Here is a 5714-nt window from a genome sequence, read left to right as displayed (position 1 = left end):
CTTCCACGCTCCTGTTGCCCAGGGGGGCCTCGGCATTCCATCATGCCGTTGGATGGGGACGCTTCTCCGTCGGTCCCGTCTCCTGGCCTTGAAGAAGATTGGGCCAGCCTGCGACGGTGCAGGCCTGGATGAGGTACGGCGTGAGATTGATGTTCTGGAGCGACACTTGACGTGGGAGGGCCACCTCCTCAAATCGTCGACGCAGGTTGGGGAAATGTGGGCAGCACGCCTACACATCGCCATTGACGGTGCGGCGCTGTCATCTTCTGCCGCCGTCAAGGGCCAACATCAGTGGGTCGCCGACACCAGTCGCCTGCTATCTGGGCATGAATACATCGACGCCCTCCGCGCCTGCATCAACGCTTTCCCCACGAAGGCACGGCGCAGTCGCGGGCGGGAGGCGGACACCAGATGCCGCGCGGGCTGCCAGGCCGTGGAGACCGCCAACCACGTACTACAGGCTTGCTTCAGGACGCACGGGTCCCGAGTTAAGCGGCACGACGCAATAGTGCGCTATGTCGCTCGTGGACTCGTGCAGATTGGCTTCAACATCTCCGTGGAGCCCCACCTCCGAACACCTGAGGGCATCCGCAAGCCTGACGTGGTGGCGGTCAAAGACGGCATCGCCCGCGTGATCGACGCCCAGGTAGTCGGGGATCATCTCCGACTCGACTGGTGTCATTCCCAGAAGGCGGCCTACTACGACACGCCGTCCATCAGGCGTGCCATCTCCAACCTGCACCGTGACGTTGAGGAGGTGACGGTGTCCACCGCGACGTTGAACTGGAGGGGTGTATGGTCTCCTGCGTCGGCGAGTGACCTCGCCGCCCTAGGCTTCCGACCCCGAGAACTGGCGGTACTGAGCACCCGTACACTGCTGAGCTGCTGCAAGAGTTACAGAATCTACGAGCGTATGACGGCACCTAGGCTGATGGAACGAGTCGGCGTCGGCTAGGCTGCTGGATATTCTCTTCGCCTTGACTCCTGGGGCCTATCCACAGGAGGAATAACCCGTCTTTGTTCATGTTTTTCTTTCTTTCATTTTGTGTTTTCTTCTTGCATATATGTACATTAGCTGTTACTTGGTGTCGCCCTGTAAGTCCCCACCTCGGTAGTGGACATTGGCGAGCTACAAACACCTATTTAGCTTTACGCCATAACATGTATATATGTGTTATTCATTATCTTGATGAATAAAGACGGCTAGCAATAGCCAAATGCCTCGTCATCTAATTAGTGACGCGCATGAATGGATTAACGAGATTCCCGCTGTCCCTATCTAAGATGGCCGCGGTCGGTTCTTGCGTTTTCCGTTCTCCACTTTTGAAACGGCATTTCGCGAGTATTATTTGCTGCATGGCTGCTTAACGTGTGTTTTTCGTTGTCGTCTCGCGTGTGTTCGCGCGTGTGCGTGAATTCGTGCGGGTGAGTTTCGTTAACGCACGTGTTGGAGTGTGTACAGTAGACGCCAGACTTTATAACCAAACTGTGTTGTGCTTAGTTATTGTAAGCTTCATTAAACAGCAAGTATCTCTTTTCAATATTATACAAAGGAGCTATTGAAACAATATTAAAATATAATATAACACTTTACAATTTAGTATTGTTCAAGTTGGGTTGTCAGACGCTTTTCGAGTGCAGTACCATATAAGGTGTTTTAAGGAATGCAAAGTGAAAAGTTCTGGTTCATCCTTACGCTTAAATTCAGAATAGCGTGTTACAACCAGGTGATAAAAGCGTGGCAAATATAGTGTTTCTCTCAGGACGTGTTCTCAAAGAGTCTATAGTTCGTAGTTCGATCTGTGTACCACGATCTGTGTAGTTCGATCTGTGTACCACGAACTGTGTAGTTCGATCTGTGTACCACGATCTCTGTAGTTCGATCTGTGTACCGCAACTGGTTGACGACTGTGGTTCGATTTGTGTACCACGACAGTTGGTACTACTGCCATAACAATATCAGTTGGCAAAGAAACTTCTACACTTCCAGCTCTATCACACTCTTTGTAAGAGTGGGATTTGACGCTGGACAAGTAGGAGAGATCGTTGCACCCATTTCTCGTGGTCAGCGAGATATTGAGTGTGCATACAGTGCGTCCACCATATACTGCTTGGAGAATCGTGCCTTCTCGCCGCGGGAGAGCTGTAAACTGTGGAAAACGTAAGTGTTGCTTACGCTGATTCTTGTAACTGTTCAGTGTTAAATGTTTTAACTATGGCTTCTATTGACGACGAGGAAGCAAATGTATGTAGAGATACTAGTGCAGGTATGAAAATGAGTACGGTAGAAGACTATTATACCGACATCTTGGAGTTCATTGATGAGTGCATGACCCCAACTAAGAAAATTACTGTAAATGTTATGAGTGAGTTGCGAAACAAGCTTTCAATGTGGGCATTGTTCCAATCCAGACTTGTTGGTAGGAATGAGGAGCTTACAAAACAGAATGAATGGCTTCGTGACACTCTTGTAGAAAAAAGTGATGGGATTTCAAAAGAAATAAAAACTATTAAAGAGGAAATACCGAAGGTGCCTGTACCTACTTTTGCAGAAATCGCATCAAAACCGACTGGTATACATGTATCCACTGCTAAGGCTAAAATAGCGTCTGCCCAAGCGAAAACATCCAATACTTTATTTATTAAATCAAAAGATGAAGGAGATGCAAAAACAACAAAAAAGAGATTCACAAGTTTGCTTGATCCAAGGAAGGAACAAATTAAAATAAAAAATATGCGTGCAATTAACAGTGTGCTGATTGTGGAAACCGAAACAGCTGCGGATATTGAAAAAATTGTTTCACACAGCAAAATTTCATAAAGTTTGAAATGTGAGGCTCCAAGGAAGAAACGACCTCTCATCATTATATATGACGTACCAAGTGACATGGATGGTCAAGAACCACAGGGAACAATTTGGCAACAAAATCTTGCTGACAAAATGACCAAGCAAGAATTAAGTGAGGAAATGCGGCACTGTTTTAAAACAGGCCCCAGAGGGAAAACAGAAGTAAATCATGTCCTTGAAGTGAGTGCACGTGTGAGGAAAATGCTAATTGAGGGTAAACGTGTGTATGTTGATTTTAGATCACTATCCGTAACAGATTACTTCGCATTTAAGTGCTTTAAATGTCAAAATTTTGGTCATAAAAGTGCTAAGTGTACTGCAAAGGCTTCGGTTTGCTCACACTGTGGTGAGGACAACCACCAGAAGAAAAGTTGTCCAAATCTTAGTAAGCCAGCAAAGTGCATTCCCTGCTCCTCAAGAGGGAAATTATGTAATTCACCAGGTCCACAATGTCCAACTTATCAGCTTTACTTACAGAGAGCAATTCAAAGTATAGATTATGGCCAGTAAATTGTCACCATACAGTAAGGCGTTCATACCTCTTAGTGAATTAAATCTAACAAATAAGTATCAACAAATAGCTGATAATAATTTGAGGTGTAAGAAACGTAAGCCCCCTTCAACAAGGCTACGGAACTGGCGCAGGGCGATGGAGTGGAGGAACATGCTACATAATAAGAGACAAACTTTCGTTACCATGCAACAACAAAGTTCCTCAGACAAAAATGTAATAGGGAATACTAGAGGTTTTAAGCAACAAGAAAATGAAAATGTAGCCACAGAAGCCCTAGACCCAAAAAACATAGAAAGTATGGAGACATGTGTATCCTTGGTGTCACGGGAGAATGAATCTTCTCTTCACCTACAGGATAGTGTTGCCATCTCCAGTGTATCCAGTGAGTCCCCTCCTTCTCAACAGGAGAATAAATCATCTCTTCCCTTACAGGACAGTGTTGCTACCTTCAGTGTATCCAGTGCGTCTCCTCCTTCTCAACAGGAGAATGAATCTTCTCTTCCCTTACAGGACAGTGTTGTCACCTCCAGTGCATCCATTGAGTCTCCTCCCTCTCAACAGGAGAAACCAAATAGCCACACCTTATTAAATGGGAAAAGTAGTAGTGATATGGGCTCAGGAAATCGAGGAATTCTTTCAGAGATTAAATTTAAGTTGAAAGGGAAAAGAAGAAATGACAATGGAAGTTGTGATAAGCCCCTAATGAAGTCAATTAGTACTCAGACTACTCCTATAGAGAGTGAAAGTACTCAGATGTCGTTGAGTGATAAGGATAGTGATAAGGATAAGGATAGTGATAAGGACAGTAATACAAAACAAATAGACCCTTATCTAATATATACAGATCTGGAAGAGAATTATAGGCTCTCTAGGTTGGAAGATATGAGTGTTCTTGTTGTGGCCCTCAGACATATTATCAGAGAAGGACATCCCAAAGGGAAGACCATTGGTTTTCCATATCCAGGAACTGCGGATAGATTGTTTCTGCGTTGTAATAACTTGCCAACAGATATGGAAGAACTAAGCGGGTTACTTAATCGTGCATATACAAGACGTAGCGAAAAATTTAATAAAGATGATCTTTACAGAGAGTTTGTGGAATGCTATGGGAGAACTGTTTATGAGTATGACAAGACTGGAGTTAAGTTTTACAACCATATTCGACAACCTTAATGTCAAATAGGAACTCTGGAATAAGTGTTGCTCAGATTAATGCAATGCGTAGTATGACAGTCATGTCCGAGATCTGGAAGTTTGCAGAGGATTGAAGTTTGGATGTTTTATGCATTCAAGAACCTTATACCAAAAATGGTAAGCTTGTTCATAGTCCAGTTAATGCTAGGGTAATCATGTGTGGAGAAAATCCTATGACGGTTATTGTGGTGTTAAAAAGGGAGATTTTGCTTACAGCAATCTCTCAGGTAAATGACGAGCATTCCATCACGGTGGAGTTAACATCACCCGAGGGAGTATTCTTACTTACTAATTTATATTTTCAGTATGCACATGAGATACAACCATATATAGATAGATTGAAAAGAGCCAAAGAGGTTGGAGGGAATAGATTCCATATCTTCACAATAGATGCCAATGCGAAATCGATACTTTGGAATAGTAGAGAGACTGATGAGAGAGGAGTGGAATTGCAGGATGCAATTGGGGAACTCAATCTAATAGTGATGAATAGGCCCGGCTTCCCATACACATTTCAAAACAGAGCAGGCGCGAAATCGAATATAGATGTTACGTTAGCTAGCGAAAGTGTTTTAAGTAGGATACAAGGCTGGCAGGTGTTGAATACGGTAACGGTAAGCGATCACAATATGCTTATATTCCAAATTACAAGGACATCTGACATGAACAGAAACGAAGATTTGTCAGGAACCATCTTTGATTTTAAAAGAGCTGATTGGGTAGGTATGAGGGAAGAGTTACAGCTACAAGTACCAGTAGGAAATGGTTTTGATACTGATGAGGCGGCCGAAACAATACAGAACCAAATTCAAAATCTCATGAATTCCTTCATACCTAGACGATCCTATTTACGTCACTCAAGAGTCCCTTGGAGCTCCACATTAACAGAATTAAGAAGACGCGTACGACGTGCCCGAAGAGCATATCAAAGGGCACTGGGTGATAGAGAGAGACAAAGAAGGTTGCAAAACTACAGAGAACTGAAAGCAAACTATAAACAAGAACTAATAAATACCAGAATAAAGCATTGGGAAAATTTTGTTGAAAGACAATTTGAAACTAATGTTTGGGGACTGCCATATAAGATTGTCAGTGAAAAAATTAAGCCTCCACTTATGTCTACGCTCCAGAAGCCGGATGGAACTACAACAATTGGTT

The 5714-nt window shown here is 43.9% G+C and overlaps 1 pseudogene; it reads left to right on the top strand.

The window, feature by feature from the left end:
- Positions 1-1711, top strand: part of LOC126197864 (large subunit ribosomal RNA) — a 4668-nt pseudogene extending 2957 nt beyond the window's left edge.
- The last annotated feature ends 4003 nt before the right edge of the window (positions 1712-5714 follow it).

The sequence above is a fragment of the Schistocerca nitens genome, chromosome 7 (assembly GCF_023898315.1).
Source record: "Schistocerca nitens isolate TAMUIC-IGC-003100 chromosome 7, iqSchNite1.1, whole genome shotgun sequence".
Lineage (NCBI taxonomy): Eukaryota > Metazoa > Arthropoda > Insecta > Orthoptera > Acrididae > Schistocerca > Schistocerca nitens.
The sequence above is the reverse complement of the archived record's forward strand: the minus strand, read 5'-3'. Positions and strand labels throughout refer to the sequence as shown.